Source organism: Mesoplodon densirostris, chromosome 11 (assembly GCF_025265405.1).
Source record: "Mesoplodon densirostris isolate mMesDen1 chromosome 11, mMesDen1 primary haplotype, whole genome shotgun sequence".
In the NCBI taxonomy this organism is placed as follows: Eukaryota; Metazoa; Chordata; class Mammalia; order Artiodactyla; family Ziphiidae; genus Mesoplodon; species Mesoplodon densirostris.
The window spans coordinates 63,900,019-63,921,015 of record NC_082671.1 but is presented as its reverse complement, the minus strand read 5'-3'; the positions used below and the strand labels follow the sequence as shown (position 1 = coordinate 63,921,015).

General features: G+C 62.7%; 1 long non-coding RNA gene across 9 annotated transcripts in view; it reads left to right on the top strand.

Moving 5' to 3' along the window:
- The window catches only part of LOC132498358 (uncharacterized), a 35,028-nt gene extending 16,333 nt beyond the window's left edge, over positions 1-18,695 (top strand). For 2 of the 9 annotated variants that reach the window (XR_009533746.1, XR_009533742.1), the window contains exons 2-7: positions 4,565-5,683; positions 6,922-7,195; positions 8,453-8,684; positions 9,181-9,308; positions 11,420-11,492; positions 15,262-18,695. This is a non-coding gene — a long non-coding RNA (uncharacterized LOC132498358). The remainder of the gene's footprint in view (positions 1-4,564; positions 5,684-6,921; positions 7,196-8,452; positions 8,685-9,180; positions 9,309-11,419; positions 11,493-15,261) is intronic. The other 7 variants (XR_009533747.1, XR_009533744.1, XR_009533750.1 and 4 more) reach the window with 5 other exon arrangements.
- Positions 18,696-20,997: the final 2,302 nt, after the last annotated feature.

The window sequence follows — 20,997 nt, the reverse complement described above, 5'->3', positions numbered from 1 at the left end:
TCCTCCCAGGGGTTTCTTGCTGCATTTACTGAGTGCCGGGCTCTCCTGTGCCAGGGCACCCAGTGGTCTAGGCCTGCCCATTCCGGCTGACGTCCCTCAGTGGGGTGAGTGCCCAGAGTCCCACCCAGGGCCGTGGCTGCTCTTGATCTTAACAGGCTACAGGCTCAGACCTCGTCTCTTCTCACCCAGGACCACCAGCTGCTGAGGCGCAGGCGCTGGACCTGAGTCAGGGGCCCCGGTCTCCCGTCCCAGCTGTGCCACAGAGTCACTAGGGGGCCTTGAATGGGCCCCTTCCCCTCTCTGGGCCTCAGTTTACCCCTCTGTAAAATGAGAGGGTTGAAGTGTTTCTCCAGTTCCTTGCAACGCCACAAAAGAAGGAGAAAGAAAATGAAGCTGCAGCAACGCCAGCTCTTCTGGAGTCTCAGTTCTGGGATTTTTGTTTTCAAAGAGGGATTTTTTTTTTTTTTGAAGGAAGGAGCCATGGAATTTGACCGGAGATCAAATTTGAGAGGCCGACAGCCAGCCAGATCCCGTGGACCCACGGTGGGGAAGGCAGGGCTTGGCTGTGGGCGGCTGTGCCCGCCAGGCTCCGCTTGACATCTGTTGGGTGCCCAGTGACCTGGCTGTGAATGCAGTGAGCAGAGGCATGCACCGTGCCCCTGACGGAATCCAGAGGGCTCTGGAAAACTACCCGAGAGGTTTCCGGAGGTCAGAAATGTGGGCAGAAAATGAGATCCAGCTTTAAAAAAAAAAAAAAAAAAAAAAAAACCAGCTGGCTCATCCTCCAGGGAGATCAGGGGCCTGTGAGAGACCTGGGGGAGCGCCGATGCTTGGTTATCTTTGAAGAGCTCGCCCAGGGCTGATCCGTGGCAGCTGCTGCAGACCCAGCCCGACGCTCTGACGGAGGTGCCGTCTTCCCCCACTCCTCCTTTCACAGGAGATGACGGGTGACGCTAGGGGACATTCTTGCCCAACCTGCCCAGTGGGTGCTTTGGCTCCTCCCATGAGAACCCTCAGCTCCCACTTGCTTATCATGAAATGTCACAGATATAGTGGGGGCTGGCTTCTGCTTGGTCCCTGCAACTGCTGTACTGGGGACACTTTCCAGCTTATGACAAGGAGCAGAACCTCAGGGGCGACAGGCCTTCATAGCAGCAGGGAGTGGTTTGCTGGGTGGTTTGGGCAGATTGCTTTCCTCCGTGGGCCTCCGTTTCCTCAGCTGTAAAATGGGGGTAGTGACACTGACCTGCCCGGTTAGTGTGGAAATTAGGTGAGACTTGGGGTCAAGGCTGGATACGTGGTAGGTGATGGCGTCAGACTGCACCCACCCCACATCCCCATCGTGAATGAAGCAGGCAGTGCATCCCAGGATGCCGCAGACCCACGGCGGGGCTGACCCTCACCTGGCCCGTCTCCAGGGAAATTGGGGACAGGCTGACATTTCTCAAGGTCACCTGGAACCCGCTGCTGGAAGGCCCTGGGTAGCCAGCACGATGGATGGTGCTTCCTCTTCCTCATCTGAGCCCAGGGAGCACAAACCTCCCTGCCGGAGGCCGCCTGGGTTTACTGACAGGTTGTGGTGGCAGGAGAAGCGGCCGACGGGCCCTGGGCTCAAAGGGTAGGCTGGTAGCATCTTCCGTTTTCTGTCCTGGGCAGGAATGGAACTTTGGTCCGAATGACGGCGCCCCAGGAGCCACTGCCTCTGTGCACCCCAGCCCGGCCTCCCCAGTAAAGTAGGCCGAGGGTGTGAGCTCAGAGCAGCAGCCTGCTGCGCTGGCTGAGGTTGATTTAGACACACGGGGAGACTGGGATAATGTAGGAAATGATGGAAATTTCCCCAGGGAAAGAAGGAAGAGAAGCTTAAGTGCCCAGATAATTATAAAGCCTGGCGTGGTGATTTATGGCGGGCAGGCGGTCTCCCCTGGCCGGCAGCACTGCCCCCTCCCGTCTCAGCCCCTTGTGCCCGGAGACTAGCAGGCGCCGCCCAGCACCCAAGTTTGGCCATGTGCCACAGGGATGGAGCCCCTGGGTGTGCTGGGCCCCGACATCGGTTATCGGGGCGACCTCATGGAACTCTGACGTGCCCCCCACCTGGAAAGCTGAGGTCTGGGAGGCTGAGCCCCTCACGCAGCTCTAAATGGTGGCGCCCAAGCCAGACTAGCCAGTGTCCTAAACCCCAGAACCTTCCCTCTGCCCACAGCTGCGTTTGAGGCCTCAGGCGGGCAGGGCTTGGGAGGCGGCCCATTAGAAAGGTGACAGGTCAAAGCAGGGTGGCAGCTATCACTGTTGGTGCCACAGGAGGGGGACAGCCAAGACCACAGAGTTGGGCAGAAGAAAGAAGGTGCGTTTTCTGGCTTGGATCTGGGGCTGCCCTGTAACTAGACGAGAGACTCCAGGCAGGCTGCCTGGACAGTGCACCATTTGGGGCCTGACCTTGGGTGGCTTCCACTGGGGACTTTCCTCTGCTGTGACCACACCCATCCCCCCCTCCCTCCTAAAATTCCCGGGGGATGTCCCCACAGCTTCTGACCTGCCCAGTCATCCTCAACTCCCCTCCCTGCAACACCCAGACCGTCCCGAGTCCTTCCAGTTCTGCTGTCTTTCAGCATCTCCCCGACGCCCTTCTCAACCTGCCGGACGGTGCCCGTTGTCTTGCCCACCCAGGAATGTGCCATCACAACGCAGGCCTGTGCCCCGTCTCCCATCCTGCAGGCTCCCCTCCAGCTCCTGGCTGCAGTCCAGCCTCCCCTTCATGGGACTCGAGAGGCCCCCAGCAACCTGCCCTCCCCCTTCCACAGCGCCATCCCCCACCTCTTCAGACTGTGACGCAGAATCACCTCCTCCTGGAAGCCCTCCCTGCTCTCCACTGCCCTACAGACCCGTTGCCCTGGGAGACTGGGCGCCTTGAGAAGGACAGGCCAGAAGCACCAGCCCGGCACAGCGCAGGCTCTTGGGGAGCATTTCATGAATGAACAAAGCAGAAGGCTGTGCACCAACTCCCTGAGTTCCGGGCTACACGTAAGCCATCAAGCGCACCAGTGTGGCCAGGGGGTCGAGGCGCTCGGAGAAACAAGCCGACAGAGTTTACTTTTCCGCCTTCACCAGATACATTCCCTTTTAGGTCAGATCCGGGGCTTGTGAAACCACACCTTGTCACAAACGGGTGTGATGGCGCCGGATGGACAGGCCCGAGCTCTGCACCCTTGTGGCCGGGAGGGTGGACTGCGGTGGGTAACGCGGGGCCAAGGGGAACCACGCTTCTTCCTGGGGGTTCCAGCTGGTAGCAGTGCCCATGGGGCTTGTGGGCCTCTTCCCCGAAGATCACTGGGTGTAAAAGGCAGGGGTCCATCAGCCCATCAGATGTCATCGGTGCGTCTCGGCACATTCTGTTCAGTTAAAGAGTAGATAGTTCCAACTCACGGACATCCTTCCTGGTCCTGCCCCTACATTGTCACAGGGGTCCTCTTCCTCCAGGGGGTGATGACAAAGTGTGGGGCCCTCTCACCTCCCCGCCCCCGGCAGTGGCCGGTTTCTTCCAGGTCAGCCCTGGGCCTGCAGCCCCTGGGTGGGACCCACTGCAGCCCTTGTCTTCCCGTCGGTCACCTCCACGGGTTGGTGGTGAACAAGCGTGTCGGTGCCCAGCACCCTCCCAGGGGCCTAGCATCTTTGTCCCGCTATGGAGGGTCGGGAACAATTTCCATTCAGCCCTTTTAAAAGTGTACGTTGGGGAGATCACTGCTGACCAGCGTGCAGGGGCCTCGGTAGCACCCGCAGCTCTGTCGCCGGCCTGCTGCGAGGTCTTGGGCCGGTCCCTCCCCCGTTGTGAGCCGGTTTGCCCACCTGCCACACCATCTCTTTGACCTCCACCTGTAACGTCGGGTGGGTCTCTGGAAGGTATGGAGGGGCCAGGTATGGGGTAGCTTTGGGCGTCCTGCTTTGGGCGTGTGGAAGTGTTCCGGGGCTTTGAGTTGGGATCCTCTGCCTTGTGAGGAGGTCACCTGGTGGCAGGTTCTGTGGCCGTTCAGAAGGACACCCCAGGGTGGAAGTGCTTCCAGAAGGGTAGAGGCCCCTCCAGGAGGGAGCTTTACTATGTGTTGGGTTCCCAGAGAATGCAAAAAAAATGTTTGCTGCCTCTTTCTCCTTTTTTCAGTTTTCCAGAATCATGTTTAATGAGCGTCTATTCTTTTTGCAACAGAAAAACAAAATTTAAATTACAAAACTAACCACCAGGCCAGAGTGAAACTGACCCGCCCAGATTCTCACTGCATGTTCTCCCCAAAGGAGAGATGTTACACACAAGGCACAGGCGGTCACAGCGAGGGCAGCACCGTCGTCCTGGTGCATTTTGTCCACTTAAAAGGAGTGGAGGCCACTTGGGGGAAGGTGGTGCTCTGACGCGGGGTGCCCCCCGCAAGAGGCGGGAGGCAGAGCCTGTCCTTACGTCTGGACATCTGGACGCACGTTAGGGATGTTCTGAGTCTGATGCCTGGAAACGAATCTGTAGGGAAAGCAGGCCTCTGCTTTGTCGTCACACTAGAGCCAGGCCGTTATTTTGCCGTTCCAGACACCGTCCTCGTCCGTGACAGACCCCATGTAGCGGATGTACGTCTGGCAATGGCTGGCTTTTCTGGAACCGACTTGGAGATCAGCCTGGTGTTGGCGGTTGCCTTTTGTGAGGACCTACTGTGTGTGCCAGCCAAGCTCTTGGGAATTCCACATTCATTCATTTGCTCTGATGTCAGCTTCAGGCGGTAGCTGTAAACGGCCCCTTTTGAAGATACAAAACTGAGGCTCAGAGAGGCCAGGTTCCTGAAGACCACACAGCCCGGAAGGTTCTCTGTGGCCTGTTTGGCTCTGGACCGCGGGCTCCTCCCCAGGGCTAGCAGGTCTGCCACTAGAGCCTGTGTCGACTTGAGCTCACCTGCACCCTGACTGCACTGCCTGCCCTGGTAGCTGTCTGCTCCCCAAGTCCCTACTGGAGCTATTTTGGCCCAAGTGAAGTCGCAGAGCTGGGGACCTACCCCTGGTGTGTGCATCTGGCAACTCAGGGAGGCTGGAGGACATGGACCAGAGGCTCGCTGGCCGACTTCTGACTCCTCCTGACCTATTGCGGGCCCCTCCGAGGGCTTGGGGGCCCGGCACAGCATCGCCCAGGGTCAGGTCCCAGTGCTTCCCACGACATCTCTGCACATACATTGAGGGGTGATTTGTGCACGATTCGTTAGCAACTGGCGTTTGCAAGGAGGATGTTTCTCCTACGTGTGACCTCTGAGAGAGGCCAAGTTGAATGCTGAAGACCAGTGTGGACAAGGCAGGGCTGAGCCCTCTGGGGGTGCGGGTGGGCTGTGTGCCGTGGGCCTGGGCCCTGAAGCTTGGCTGACATCAGAGTTCCTGCTGGTGGCCCAAGGCCGGCCCTCAGCTGTGTCCACGCAGGCCCCAGCCCTGGCAAGTTGGCCAGCTGTCAGACAAGAGGCTGGGAGAAATGTCTCCAGGCACCAGGGTGCAATGACTTGTCTTATGTCCTCGAAGTGCCCTGGGGGGTGGCCAGCAGTGGACGCAACTGTCTGCTGAGCCCCACTGTGCGTGGGCACAGCACGTGCATCGTCTCTAATCATGCGTGTGAATCTGAGGAGGTGACATCGCTGTCCCTTTATTACAGAGGAGGAGACTGAGGCTCAGAGAGGTGAGGGGGCTTGTCCAGGGTCACAAGGACAGAGCTGAGATGGGAACCCAGCGGCCTCCGGCCATGCTGTAGATGGACGCAGGAATGTTCCGCAGGGCAGGGGCAAGGAGGGGCCAGGGTGAGGTGGGGATCAGCCTCCAGGGCATCCTGCTGGGTCCAGTGCCCGTGCCAACAGACTCTGCCAGCCTCAGTGGGCCAGAAGCTTCCAGAGGACAACCGCCTCTGATCAAAGAACCGCCAGATGGCCTGGGCCAGCCCTGCCATCCAAGTGACCACATCATGGGGCACAGGCTCTGAGCAGTGCCGGCACCCGGGTGATTCTGGGGCTGGGAGAAGGGAGCATTGTTAAGAGCCAGCCTTGGGTTTGGGACTTTTACTCTTGTCACCTGTAATGTCACAACCCTACGAGGTGGACAGGCTGTCCCACATCACAGGGTAGGAAACTGGGCCAGAGAGGACGGTCCTGTGCCTGGGGCCACTCAGCAAGCAGAGGCAGCAGGTCTGGCTGACTCTCCCTCACTCCCACTCCCCCACAACCTGCCTCAGAGATCCTGGAACGTGGGGGACTGCCGTTCCGGGTTCACTAGTGACCCTGAGACAGGCTGAGGCCGCTGGCCACCCTTCCAGCGCACGATGTGGGCCGGCCCATCGAGAGAGAGCGGCCTTGGGAGGCTCAAGCTGCCCCTCGGTGGCGCGATGCACTCCCAGGAGAGCTTCAGAGGCTCCGAGGGCAGGTGACGCGCCGTGTCTGACCAGAGCACGCGGGCACGGGTAGCAGGCCAGGGGCGCTGGTGTTGCCCAGGCGCCTCTGTGCCAGGTGCCAGACCAGGGAGCCCAGAGGTCACTCACTCAGCCTGGTGGTTCCGTGGCTGCTGTTGGGCAAGTGGGTGAAAGGATCCGGGGGCACTGAGTGTCCCGGAGAGAGGGCATCCTGTAAATGCTGCTGTGGGGTCAGACATGGGGGGTGCTCCCTGGCCCCAGAACGGTCCCGTGGCCGGCTGTCCCAGTGAGTTTTCCAGCCGTGGCCACGTGTGGCTCCTGTGACTTTCAGGTATCCAGCCAGGGCCCCAGAGCCGCCCCTGCCCCTGCAGCCAGAGCTCCACTCACCCGTCAGGATAGAAACCCCGTCCCCGCCGGGTGCGCACAGCGGGCGTGGGGTAGCCTGCGGAGCGGCCAGCATCCACCTCCCCCTGCTCTCCTCTGCTGAGCGTGGCTTTGTGCTGTTTCCCCTCCCACAGCTCCTGTGCCCTGGAACTCTGATTTCTGAAGCCAGCGTCAGCTAGAGGAATATCGACCTAGGCTATCTGCAAAAGGGGGGCCTCAGCAGCTGGGCCTGTGGGCGTTCAGCATGCCACCCACAGTAGTGCCCCTCTTGAGCGCCAGCCGGGCTGTGCTCGCCGTCCAGAGGGAAGAGAGTGGGTGGGAGTGTCGTCGGCTCCCCCGTGCTGTTGGAGGGTCCCTGGTCTGTGGTCTTTCCTGGGTGGGCCCCAGAGCTGTTGCCCCGTCGCCCAGGTGAGGGCACTGGAGCTACCCCAGCCCAGGTGCCGCCCGGGAGGGGCCGTCAGAGGGATCCTCACCGGGCAGCGGGGGTTTGTTCAGCCCATCCCGCTGTTAGGAGAGACAGGGAGGGAGTCCAGCCGTCCAGGCAGGGCTGCGCAGCCTCAGGGCCATCCTTTCTTGATGGGGTGGCGGGGGTGGGGGTAGGTGCTACCCCCAACATAACAGGACGGTGACGTGCTCACCAGAAGCCCGTGCAGGCTCCGTGTGGTGGTGGCAGCCAGGCCTGGGCTGACCTCCTGGCCCCCAGCTTCTCTCGGAACCTGCACAACGCTCTGGGCCGCAGACCTGGTGGTCCCCGTACTACAGTCGGGGAACCTGAGGCCGCGAGAGGCGCTGGGCAGCGTGTGAAGGGGAGGCACCCAGAGCTGCGTGACTCGGGGTCCTGAGCCCATGCCGCGTGTAGACAGGGTGCAGTGGGCTTCTAGGTTCCCGTCTCCGTTTCCAAAAAGTGGGGTCTTGCTGCAAGCTCGACCCAGCGTCCAGGGCAGGGGGCTCGAGCACATCCTTGGGAAGCCACCAGCAGGTCCCCTCTGGCCTCTGAGCACCTTACAAGTCCCATGCGTGTCCCAGAGACCCTGCTGCCGAGGAGGGCGCTGAGCTGCCTGGCAGTACCTGGAGAGACTCGACCCGACGGCTCCCTGCCCGGCGCCCGCACAGCTCTCACCTGTCCGCAGGGAGCTCGGCCCCGGTCCCCAGGTGACAGGGACACACTCCTGAGAGGACCAGCGTCTGGGGGAGCCACACACCTGCGCCTGGGTGCAGGCAGGAGAGCGTGGGGTCACCAGCACGCTCCCGGGGACTTAGCGCCCGGACCCACCTTCCTCCCGGCCACCCCGTCACATGGGGCCTGGGGCAGAGGCCTGAGAAAGGAGTGGGGCCTGGGTAGCTGCCTTGACCTGTGAGTCCGGCTGAGGCCCAGCAGAATTCCCGGTCATGGCGGGTCAGACCTCCGTCTGGATTTGCTGTTTCGTTGTCACGCAGGACAAGCCATCCCTGCTTTGGGAGAGACTGTGCGCCTTCGGCGGCCTGAACCCGGGCAGGGCAGGAGCAGCAGGCCAGGCCTGGGAGCTGCCGTCGGCCGAGTGCCGGCTTCTGGGCCAATGCTTAGCTTTCGGGGCCTTGGGGTTCACGGTTGCTCGGTCCTAGGGTGTGCCCTCACTGGCTCATTTGGGAAAGACCCAGAGTCACGTTTGCACCTTCTGTTCCTAGGTATTGGGCATTGTTCGAAGAGCGGATGGGGACGTTTCCATGCCTCCTGGGTGCCGGGCACCGTGCTAGCCCTGAGGGTCACACCACCACCTAAGAGGTGGTCCCTGCCGTGGAGCTGCCTGCCTGTGGGGAGACAGGGAGTGCGAGCGTCTGTGAGCTGATTTCAAGGGACCCCCAGCCTATTGCTAGAGCTGACCTATTGCTCCCGATCCAGGAGGCCCCCCTGGGGGAGGTAACCTAAAGGATGGGTAGGAATTAGGCCTTTGATGGCAGGCCAACATTCTGGCCCCAGGGCACGGTGGGCGCCAAGGCAGGGCCGGAGTGAAGGGGGCAGGGGTGCCATGAAGCGGCGACCTCGCTCTGCCAGGAGCAGGTGCCTCGAGTCTTGCCAGCCCCCTTCCTCTGCAGACGCTGGAGGATGTGCGCGGCTGGGCTGCAGGGGAGCCAGCGGTCGGGGTTTGAGTGTAAGTCCAGCACCAGGGGTGGCAGAGGGGCAGCCAGACGGTCAGAAGAGGTTTTCTTTGCGGTCCTTCGCCTCTAAGGCCCTTAACCTCTGGGCGCCGAGGCAGCTCGGCGGCAGCACGCAGCAGGCTAGGCCCATCTGCAGGTGCGGCATGAGGGGGTACATGAGAGGTGTGGGGAGAGGCCGCACTGAGCCCCCCTCCGTGCTCAGGCCGTGAGCCACCAGACCTGCTGAGCTGACTCCTTGGCCACTTTATTTCTTGCAGAACATGGCTGGTCCCAGAGCACCCCCAAGAAAGTGCACACCTGTCGTGGCCTTCAAAAGACGTTCCAGGACCACACGGCCAGGTGGATGGTCTTTGCCCTGCGTCTGGGTGGTGAGGCAGCCCAGGAGGTGAGCAGCCTGGCCGGGAGGGGAACATGGACCCGGTCTTGGGAGACCCCAGCACCAGCCCCTTCCTCGCAGGCCCCAGTCTGCAGCCGGCCGGGCCCACCCTGCCCAGAGTTCCCGAGGGGCCAGCTCAGCCTGGCCCCCAGCGGGTGGCAGAGACCCCGCTCTGCCGCCAGGAACGAGGGAGCAGAGTAAAGGCCTCCCCGTCCACTCCGGTCCCGCCGAGCCCCGCCCCGTACCTGGTGGCCCGGTGATGGCGCCGGCGAGCTGTCCGGCTGGGTGGGCTTCTTTGGTGCCCTGAGCCTTAGTTGACCCATCTGTAAGGCTTAGGCAGGAATACCTCCTAGCGGAGTTTGGGGGTGCACAGCCTAGAACACCCGTGGCTTCGGTGAGGGCCTGGGGGTGGGACACAGCCTTTGCCCCCAAGAAGCAGCAGGGGTTTATAATCCACTGAAAGACGGAAAATTCCCCAACGTGGCGCTCTCCTGGCCTCCTCTCCCTTCGCCGGAGCTCAACAGGGCCCAGCCTCATCTATTCGTTACTTTGGGTTTATTGTGCTGGGTGCTGAGTCAGAGGAAGGGGTGGGTCGAGGCAAAGCCAGCTCCTGCCCGCATGCAGCATGGGGACTTGTGGCAGCCTCCCCTCCAAGTGGCTGGGGGGCTTTGTTAGCAGCATCTCTGAGGCAGCCAGGAGAGTTTCAGTGGCCCAGGAACCCAGGCCTGCTGTGGCCATGTGGCTTTGGGTCAATTTCACAGGCTTGGAGAGGGCATGGAGGTGGCCCTATTAGCAAGGACACTGCCAGAGGTGGCTGAGTAGGGAGAGGCGACCGCTCTGAGGCCTCAGGGTCTTAGCAGCTCTATGGGTGGTCGTGGGTCTGTTTGCACATCACCGGGACAGGGTGCCCACCTGCCGGGGGGTATTCCAGACCCCCGAGGTTCTCTGTCAGTGTTACGAAGCATCTCCTGGGACAGCATCTGAGGGCTCATGGGAATGACCACACTGTAGCAGAAGACTAAGCCACAGCCTAGGATCAGACTGCCGGGCCCCAGCCTCACCCCACCCTCCCTGCCGTGTGATCGTAGGGAAGCCATGGCCCCTGCCTGGGGTTCTGTTTTCTCATTTGCAAAAAGGGCGTCCCTACTTCTCCCTGCCTCCTTACCAGGCACCAAAGAGCAGAAGGGGATGCCAAAACTGGCTGAGAAGCGGGGGTCTGGCTCAGGACCAATCACAGCCCACCACTTGCAGAGATGAAGCCTGCTACACACACGGCCCTCACCAGTCATATAGGCAGGAAGGGAACTAGGTGTTATTTGTTTTCTTTTTTGTTTATGTCGTGCCACATTAGAAATATATACGTGAAGCAGCTTAGAGCAATATTGACAATGCAGAAGGGTAAAAATAAACAGCCGAGGAAATTGGGGCAAAGGGAAAATCGCAGATAGGCCTAGACAATCCATGTCATGTAGGCGCCTCCCAGTTCTGTCAGTTCAGCTCTGAGCTTCCTAGCAGCCAAAGCAAAGAGGGAAAGACTATCCCTTGCAGGAAGTGATGTTTAGGGAGTCCTGTCTCCGCACAGTGCTGCTGAGAGAGAGCTGCCTGGTGCAGACACTCAGGGTTACCCCAGAGGCCCTGATGAGGTTGGGGAGAAAGAGAGGGAGGGAACTCCCCCATGCTCAGCACAGCTGCACCCCTCCATCATCCTGAGCATCTCACACCTTGTTTCATTTAGTTCTCCTAATCCCTAGAAACCTAGGTTGAGAGAGCGGTAGTGAGGACCCCCAGCCCTCTCTGAGCCTGACTTTGACCTTGTGTCTCTCCATCCCCCAGATCTACATTCTTGCAGCCACACCTGCTGCCCCTTGGAGAACGTGACCCCAGAAAACCAGGGTGTTTCAGCCCCAGTGTTTTGGGCACAAAGTCACATTGATGCAGTGGTCTCCTGGCCGGTAACATCCCCCTGCGAGGCTCTGAGTGACCCCTGAGCTGTGCTGAGCCTCGTGGAGTCTTAGGGCAGGGTGGGCCGGAGCCAGCAGGGTACAGATGCAGGGCGTGCACCCCGAACACACCCGGGGGCTCCTTCCCAAGACTTAACCAGCACCTCTCTCTCCTCCCAGGTCTTACCCCTTCTTCCCGGCCACCCTGGTCCCTGGCTGACATCTGGAGCTTGGACAACTATGTCACCCTCAGGTCAGCGCAGCGTTTCGAATGTTGAAAATCAGAGCTCCCCACCCCCTCCCTCCAGACGCCACCCTGGGCTGGGCATGCCTGAAAGGACACACACACGTGTGTCGCACACACATGTGCACACACGCCCACACGGCCTCTGGAGGATCGCTGGGCGGGTACTTCTCGCACATTTGCTTGGGCTCAGCTGCAGGCGCTCCCCCCACGGCTCTGCCCTCCCACCAGCCTCTTTCTGCAGCCGAGGGACCAGGGTCAGTAAGGAGTCAGGGGCTCGCCCAGGTCTCACCCCAGGAAGCTGGACCCATGACGTCTTCCCGGCTCCCCTGCACATAAGTTGAACGAAGCCCCCTTTGCAAGGAGGCAGCCGTTGCAGGGCTCCGTGGTGGGAGGGCTTGGGCCAAGCGCTGGGGACCAGTGACTACCGGGCAGAGCTCGGGGGCTTGGCAGGTGAGGAGGTCCCAGCCTGCCCCTCTGCCTCGTGCCCTGATGGGGCTGCGGTGCTCAGAGTCGGCTGGGCCCCCTGCCCCCGCCCCGACCCGCCCCCGAGCGCCAGCCCGCCGTGCAGACTGTTAGGCTCACTTGGCTGCTTGCAGCCTCCTGGGGAGTCTGTGAGGCCGTGAGGGTCGGGGCCAGACTGGCGGCGTCTCCCTCCCCTCTGTTGCCATGGCCAGGGGCAGGCCTGCCTCCCAGAGCTGTGTGGAGAGGACCCGGGACCCCTCTGCCATCTGGGTCTCATGTGTTTACAGGTCCAGCTTGCCCGCCAGACTCCACAGACACTGCCCCGGGGCTTTTGTGTCTGCACGCAGGGCATGCGCCAGCCGGTGCCCGAGGGTGGGGTGGGACGCGGGTAGGGAGGGGGGAGGCCCCCCCTGGGGACATCAGGGACAGAGGGGAAAGGGGGACATGAGGGGGTAGAGCATGGGAAAGGAAGAACAGAGCAGAGGCAGAGAGCAGGGCTGGGCACAGGGAGAAAGGAGACCCAGCAGAACAGTCAGGGACTGACCGCGTGGCTGTGTCTGGGGAGACAGGGCCTGCTGGGCTCTGCTCAAGGCTGTCTAGCGCAGGTGCTTTCCTCGGTGCCCACCGGGAGATCCCCTCGACGTCCCACGGGCAGCAGCGGCAGCCTCCTGGGTCCAGATGAAACGTAGGCACTGAGGGGTGCATCCCTCACACGGGCATGGGCACCCGAGTGTGAACCGGGGACCAAGCCCCAGGCCCTGATAGACACACGCTGGGGGCCACGAGGGCACGTCCCCAGGAGTGGGGAGGGGCTCCTGGGCCAGGGCGAAGCGGCCGAGGTCCGGGACATATTGTGCGACGGATGGGAGATGGGGCCCATGCGCACAGTTGGGGCCACTCAGTGCTCGTCCAGCGCCTGAGGAACCACCAGGACGACCACACAGCCCGGTCACCGCGAGGACGAGGGCGTGCCCGGGGCTGGAGGGGAGGGCCGCCCCCTCCGTGTGTGCACACCCTCCTCGTTCCGCCCGAGATCATCCTGTGCATCCATAAATGGGAGCTCGGGGGCTGGGAGTAGCCCAGCTCCAGCCTCGTCTGGGGTTCTAGAGGTTCTTTGGGGGCCAGGCGAGCCCTTTGGGATGCTGGCTTGGGCTGGGGGAGCAGTGAAGGGTTAGCGGGACAGTGACTCACTTGGTGGGGTTTGTCTTTGCACCGACTCGTAATTGTTCTCCTGTGAGTCTGCCTGGATTCGGCCCAGGACGGGAGAGGTCTGGGCCTGGGCGGCGCCCCGGCCTCTTTCCCTGCCCCGGTGCCCTGGTGCCTCACCCACGTTGGGCAGCAGACGGGAGCCACGTGGGCCCAGTCAGCACCCTGTGCTGGCCAGTTTTCTGAAGGGAATTGTCCCTGACCTCCCTGGCGCCCTGGGTTCCTGGGGTAGAGGCTACCCCGTTCGTTCTTTAGGAGTTGGCGTGAATGTGGGTTCACGGGAAATCAAGTCTTGGGCGGTGGGCCCATTGCCCCATGGCAGAGCCACGTTCAGAAGCTGTACCTGCTGTGCCTAATACAGCCCCGTGTGTAGGGCCAGAGCCTGGAGAAGGGGCCCCACGGCGATGCCAAGACGTGACCCCCATCTGCTCTGCAGATGCACACGTGGTACCTAATCTTTTCACCCGGGGACAAAGGGGGCCTCCAAGCCCAAGCCCAAAGGGGCAGGAGTTTGTTCTAACATCAAACATCCAAGTGTCCTTTATTTACCCAGACAGAAAAATTAAGGCCTTAAATACCTGGCACTTGGTCTTTTTCGGTCCCGATGAAAATACTGACAAAACGCAAAAGGATGGCTTTCGCTCCGAGTTTACCTGTTGGTTCTGAGTAGTGCTCTTCTGGCTGGGTGCAGTGGACCCCGGATGGGAGGAGGATGGGGCAGGGATGCCCACCCTGAAAGCCACACCTGGACGAGGTGACTTTGATTGGTTGGCTCTGGCGAAGCACTTCCTGTCCTGTGGGCCAGGCCCCGAGCCCACGCTCTTCCCGCACAGGTCACAGTCTTCACGACAGCCCTGCCGACGGGCATCTTTCAGTGCCACTTTCCTATGGGGACTGAGGCTCAGGGAGGTCAAGGGCCGGCCCCGGGCCACTGAGCCAGGAGCGAGCCGCCCAGCAGGGGAGGTGGAAACACCTCCGGGCTCTGGGAATGCGTGGCGTCCCCGAGGTGTCTGGGCTGCCACACATCCTGAGAGGCCGTCTCCCTGGGGGGCAGGCTGAGCGGGGGCTGGGGGAGGGCTGGGATGGCCCCCGGCGTGGACCAGAGGGTTTATAAGGGGTCTCCCTGCTGGAGTGAAGCCAAGAGGCCCTCAGACCCAGTGACACCGGGGCTGCTGCCCTTGCAGCCCGGGTTTCCTGCCCTGGCCTGAGCTCAGCTGGGTGCTTGCCTTCAGACGTTTCCCCTGTCGGAGGCCTTGTTCCCCAGATATTACTGAGCTGGAAGCTCAGCTGTGTCCAGCCCTGGCTGGGGAAAGAGCAGCCTCCCACTCTGTCCCCCGGGCCCGGCTCTGAGCTGCCTTTCTCCAAGAACACCGTGCCCGCTCAGCCTGGCTGGCCTGGGAGAACTGGGGAGCCAGAAGGCCCTTGGCCGTTCACCCTGAGGAAGGGAAATTGAATGTCTCCGGTGGGGGGCTCCCTGGGGTTTACCCAGGACAGGGGGCTCTGCTCTCTCCTAGGAGCTGCGGGACCTCAGGCAGGTAGATGGAGACGTCTCTGGGTCTTTGTTCCCTCCTTTCTGTAACGCCAGGGAGGCTGATAATGCCTGTGCGGTGTGACTGTGGGGAAATAACTGAGCCTCTCTGTGTTCATTCCCTCACCCCCAGATCAGGTTGTAATGAGGACTGACGGAGCTACCCAGTGTGGTGGGCTCGGGTCAGTGCGTGGAGCGTTCCAGGGGACGGGGTGTTTGCCCTTCCCCAGTTTCTGACAGGGGGTGTGTGCCCAGGAAGTGCTACTACATGTATTTGCAGCAATATTGGGCCAACAGGGATTCGAACCCCGAGCCCTATGGCTGGGATGCTCGCTCTTCCCCACTGAGCTCCCCACTCCGTGGGGCAGCCCGCAAGCAGCACCCGCTCCTGGGAGAGGTCTTCGGTGAGGATGGCTGTTTGGTTCATGCCTGGGGAGTTGTCAGTACAGCTGTGGTCACACAAGCGAGGGGGACAGTGGCTCCAGCGCTCCATGCCATGCTGTGTCACCAAGGCTCCCCCACCCTGTAGAAAAGGCATGGGCTCCCCCGCTAATTCCACTGTCTTGTTCCTTGACCCAGGCCCCGCACCGGCTCCCGACCTGCCCGTCTCCGTCAGAGCGCAAGGCCCAGCTGTGCCCCCCGGTGCGTGAGTAGCATCTCCGCTGACGGTTGCTTTTCAAGGGCCCCACTGCTGCCCGCGGCCAGGGCCAGTGCACGGCGACCCCCTGGGCCTGTATACCCACCCGTCTTTCAAGTGGGATTGGTCTTGATCCCGGGTTTTCGCCCTGCACAGGCTGGGAGGGGTGGCCGTGGCTGGACCCAGAGCATCGCCTCTGGTCTCCGCCTTACATCTGGGGTTCTGAGTGAGATGCTGTCTGCTGGGGCCGTGCGGAGGGGGCTCCCCAGAGGGGACGTGAGGTGGGCAAGCAGGACAGGAGTCCTGAGGCTTGGGAAGTGGCCGGTGCTGCAGGGGGTCGGGAGGGCTCTGGCCCTGCGTCCCTGGGGTGGGTCTTCCCCGTGTCCCTCGGCAGCCACCCCTGTGCCCCCTGCACTGGACAGGAAGGAGGTGCCGGCCTGGACCATGGGGTGGGCTGTGCTGGGATGGCCCCAGAACACAGGACGGCGCCTTGGGCCACCTGGCCGGAAGCTGCCCCGCCCTCAGGCCAGTGAGGACACATACCCCGTCAGCCAGGAGGGCGTCAGGGCCAGTGTCTCGGACATAAGCCTTCCCAGGGACCGCCCGGAGCCCCCCAAAGGGCTGACAGGGCTTCTGGCAACCAGGTGCCTGGCAGCTCGGGCGCGAGGATGCTTCTGAAGAGGGTGTTGCCTGCCTCTCTCCCTGGCCCGGCCCTCCAGGCTGAGTCTGCTTCCCAGGTGGACTTCCTAATCCTGCCGGGCCGCCCTGCCCTCCTCGCCGCCTTTGTCTTCCTGGCGCCGTCCGCCCTCTTGTGTGCGAGGCTGAGGCCCGGCGCGGGGAGGGGACCGCTGCCCTCTGGCCCCGCGCGGCCTTGGCCGTGGCCTCCCCGGGCTTGGCACCCGCCGACGTCTCGGTGAGGCGTCTGGGAGTCCTGACCCTGCCGCCCCAGACCTCCCCGCCAAGCGGGCGGAGACACTGCAGACCACCCCCAGGAGAGCCGTTGTGAAAGCCGCACCCGCGGAGGGAGTCCCTGGCGGCCGGTGTGGACAGTTCTAGAAATGACAGGGCGGGGGGAGTGGGCCCCCGGACACGCCACGCACGGAGGCAGCCCCGGGCCTCTGCCGGCCTTCTCACCCGCTTTCCTGCCTGAGGGCCTCGGGGCTCCGGGGCTCCCGGTGTTCAGTCGGGCTTCCAGTGCCCCCTGTCCTTAGGAAGCAGGGGCGGGGGCTTCCTGGGGGAGGTGAGCTCCCTGCGGGGAGAGGCGGCGGCGCTCTGCAGCTGCGCTTCCCCTGCGGCCTGGGCCACAGAGCAGGGTGAACCTCAACGCCCCCGCAGACCAGACCCGGAGACCTCAGGCCCCCAGAGCGCTGGCCAGGCCGGGAGCACCAGCACCTCCGTCAGCGCGGAGCCCTCTGCCTCCTGCCGCGCCCGCTGCTCTTGAGCCGGCACAGTGTGAAGCAGCGCCGCCCGACGGCACCCGGTGATCTCAGGGGAAGCGGTGCACAGAGCAGCCCCAGGGCGTCCAGGGCGTCCAGGGAGTCTTGGCTGCAGGGCCTGGAGGGCGGTGGAGAGGAGACGCCACTGCCCCAGGAGCCAGCACAGGGCAGGGCCCCGGCGGCCGTGGCAGGTGGACGGGGAGCCGCCGGGCGCCAGTGCTCGCCGGCAGGGCCCCGCGACAAGGTCCTCCGAGGGCTGCCCGTGGGCTCTCTAGAGGAGGTTCACGGAAACATCCGCGTAAAGAAGCAGGGGCTTTGAGGAAAGTGCGTGGTTTCACAGGGACTGCGCCGGTTTCTCTGGCAGCATGGGGCGTGCCAGGTGGACTGAGGGCAAGTTCTGCCCTGTGTTCTCTGGGTGACCAAGGTCAGGTCCTCACTGGACAGCACACTTGTAGAAGAGCGCACAGTAGGGCCTCAGGAGCGGCGGGGTGGCTTCCCCAGACACCTATGGCCCAGCCAAGCCTTCCAGGCTGGGACAGTCACGGGACGAGGCCCAGCTTTTTCCCAGACAGCCTCGCCTCGCAGTTCCCGGAGAGAACATTCCGTCACCACGAAGTGGGGTTTGCTCAGCTCCCCCACCCCGGCCCGGGGAAACCCAGCCAAGGACGGGATGGTGTAATGCCCAGACCAGAGTCACGGGTCTACACGCCAGGCCAGGCCCAGAGCCTCCCGGGGGGCCAGGGAGCTCCGCAGCAGAAGGGCCCTCCTGAGGGGCTGCTGCCAGGTGGGGCTGCCCCAGAACACGGTTTCACACCGGGCATTTTTAATGATGTGGTTGCATCTGGTCCCCACTCTCTCCCTCCCTCTCCTCGCCTTGTGACCCAGAATGAGGCTTGAACTGAGAATATTTTCAGATAAATACACGCCTTTGAGGTTAAAACTGTTGCCTAATGGTTAAGCGCCAGATGCAGACACCCACGGGCTCAGGAAAGGCTCTGCCTCCTGGCTCTTCCCTTCGGACTCTGAGCAAACCCTGCAGCATGAAGAGCAGCTTCGCTCGGTGGTTCCCCCCCCCCCACCTGGCACAGAGGCACCTGGACCTTCCTCCCGACAGCCCTGGCATCTTTGCCCTACTTTACAGAGGAAACGGCGGAGGCCAGAGGTGCTGATTAACTTTTCCCGAGGCCCATCGCTGGCTGGGGCCAAAGCAGGGGTCAGAACTATGGCCTGGCGGCCCCCAGAACCATCTATCCCCACCCCCACCCCATGCCCATGGCCCCCATGGGTGCAGGTATGTCTGCAGAGCAGGGCTGGATCCCATTGCCTGGGCCTCCCTGGCCAGCACCAGGCCCCCAGCTTCCTGGATGCTAGGACTCTTGTGGGCTTTCAGACTCACACATCTGTGGGCGGTGACACTCGGCCCCCGGTACGTGTCTGGCCCCTTCCCTGGGGAGTGGACATTTCCCGTGCCTGGCCACCTTCCACCTATGAGCTTGGAGCTCTCTGGGGACAGGAGAGCGGGGAGCCAGGGGCGGGGCACAGACTCCCAGGATGGGAGACCCCGACCCAGAGCATGTGGGCGTCTGTCTCGGGGAGGCTGGGCAGGAAGGGAACCAACAAGAGAGCACCTTGGGCCGCTGGGAAGGAAGGCAGGCCTGGGGTGGACCCCAGGGGGCTGGGGCAGGGGCTCCTGTCTGGAGGCACCACTTCCCCACGTGTGTGGCCTGCGCCGCCTAGAGGTGTGCAGGGCCATGGGAAGAGCCTGGGGTCAGAAATCCGGATTCCAGTTCTAGTTTTGCCCCTCTGTCCCTGAGGGGTGCTCCTGGGGGCAATGAAGCCACTGGGCCCCATGCTCAGCTGAGCTGTTGGAACCTGAGGCCAAAGGAGAAGTTAGTAACCATCCGTTGTGCCCTTATTTAAGTTTGATATTCTTGTACCATGGGCCTTTTTGTGTTTTTAAAAAAATTTATATTGAAACATTTGTCTTGATTCCTGAGTTTTGATGCCCCATTCAGTGTGTGCCCGGCCCTGCCCAGCGCATGATGGGCGGGCGCACAGCCCCTGCCCGGCCCGAGCTGGCCTCTGCCCGGTGCGCACGTCTCGTTAACTTTATGGGCTGTGTTCGCACGGAGACCCGGCCCCCGGATGCCACCCCCATGCCTTTTTCCCAGACTCCATTGTTGGCACGGCTTGCCGAGCAGAAACACTGGCCGCTTTATGGGGAGAAACCTAATCGGGGCAGCAGTGGGGGGGCAGCCATGGGGGGGTCCCGGCTCCCGGTGGCCCCAAGCCAAGCCCGAGGTGACTGCAGGGTGACACCGTCTGTCTGCCTCGCTCGCTCCAGACATCCGCCTGGCCCTGAAAAGGCCACCTGCCCACTGAGGCCTCCCACACACCTGTCCCCGGCTGGCCTGGCTCCTCCCAGCCCGGGCCTGCCCGGCGCCCTGCCCACAGGCAGACACTGGGGACTGGGGCTGAGCCGGCGGTGGCAGATGGCAGGGCGACTGCCGACTGCTCACTCCCCATAGCCCTGCTCAGGGAGCCCTCTTCACGCCGCATTGCCTGCTCCTGCCACCGCCCCGTCCAGGCTGACTGGGAAGGGTCCCTTTGGAGCTCTCAGACCCCTGCCATCCCTCCGGAAGAAGGGAGGTCTCTGCCGTCCCTCCTGAGCCAAGACCCATCCGTGGTCGCTTCTAGGACTGTGGGGCAGGAGGGCCAGCAAATCATGTCCCCTGACACATGGAATTGGGACCACCTCCCAGCTCAGAAATGTCTCCACTATCAGGTCACAGACCCAGAAATGTCAGTGCCCCTTCTTCCCCCCAAACCTGGGTTGCTGGCTAAAGAAAGAGCCAGGTTGTGTGGGAGCTGTGCCTTGGTGGATAAAGCCAGAGTTCAGGGGACCCTGCCAGGGGTACGGTATCTGCCTCCTGGTCACCTGGACAGGCTGTGAATGTGCAGGAGCCCGCCTGGCCCTCATGGAGAGAGAAGGTCCCCACCATCCGTGGGCACCTTCACAGGCACCGCTCACGTCAGCTACATGCCTGCCGTGGGTCTGGGTGTCCAGGTGTGAGGCCTGGAGCCTAGGAGCGCAAGGCCCAGTCCCAGAACCAGGGCAGAGCTAGGATTCGTCTGGGCACCACTGCCCTCCCCTGGCCTCCCAGTGGGCAGTAAGAGACGGGCACGTGTGTGGGGAGCACAGGGTCTTCATGGCAAGGAGACGAACAATGGGACGGTCCCTCCTGGCACAGGACAGGCCAGGGCAAGGGCCGAGAGGTGCGGGGAGCGGGGGTCTGGCAGACGGGTGGGGAGGGTGGGGGAGGGATGCCCAGGGCATTTTTCTGCTCTGGGAGGCTGGAGGGGGACGTGAGGGGAGCCAGGCTGGGCAGGGCGCAGAGGCGCAGCAGCACAGAGACGTGAGCCCTGGTGATGCACAGTCTGGCCTCTGGAGCGCTGAGGGAGAGAGGCCAGGACAGGACCACCGCAGCCAGATGGGCTCATCTTCCCGTCCCTGTTAGTGGCCGGGAACACTGAGGCTCAGTGGTTGGCCCGTGGCAGGGCTGGACAGACCCAAGTAGGTCTGGCTCCAAGTCCAGCGTCTCGAGCTCAGCCTCAGAGGCTCTGCCGCTGGCCAGCAGGCTGGCTGTGTGCTCATCTTACACCTGTGTCCCTTCCCTTGTGCTGGTCCCGGGAGGGCACCTGGCCGGAATGGGCCAGAGCCAGGTGGGGTTGCAATTCACTGAGTGAGCCCTGGCTGAGGCCTCAGAGACTGGGTCCTGGGCGCCCCTTCCCCGGGGTTTCTGCTCTTGGGACGATCCCAGGCCTTGCTTGCCCCAGGGAAGGAGCCTGTCGGGAGCCTCCTCTGTGAAGTGGGGGGTCTGGCTCCTCCTCCTGGGTTCCACTAAGTGCCAGGTGCACAGGAGGTGGGCACACGTCCCTTCTCCCCTGGGCGCCCCACCATCCAGGCCCCAGAGCGTCGGTGTGAGCCTGGTGGGGCGCTGGCCACCCAGCACGGGAACGCCAACGGCCCTGTCCATTCAAGGACGAGGCCTGGGTCTTGTTCACCTCTGACCCAGCATCGTGCAGCACAGGCAGCCACAGAGGCCGTTCTCTCCGGGCCTCTGCACAGGGTGTGTCCCCAGGCGAGAGGCCATGGTGAGATAGGCTGGGCTGAAATGCGGGACCTAGAGCAGGCGGCCAGGCGAGTCCCGGAGGGAGGCACGGAGCGGCGCTGGAGGGGCA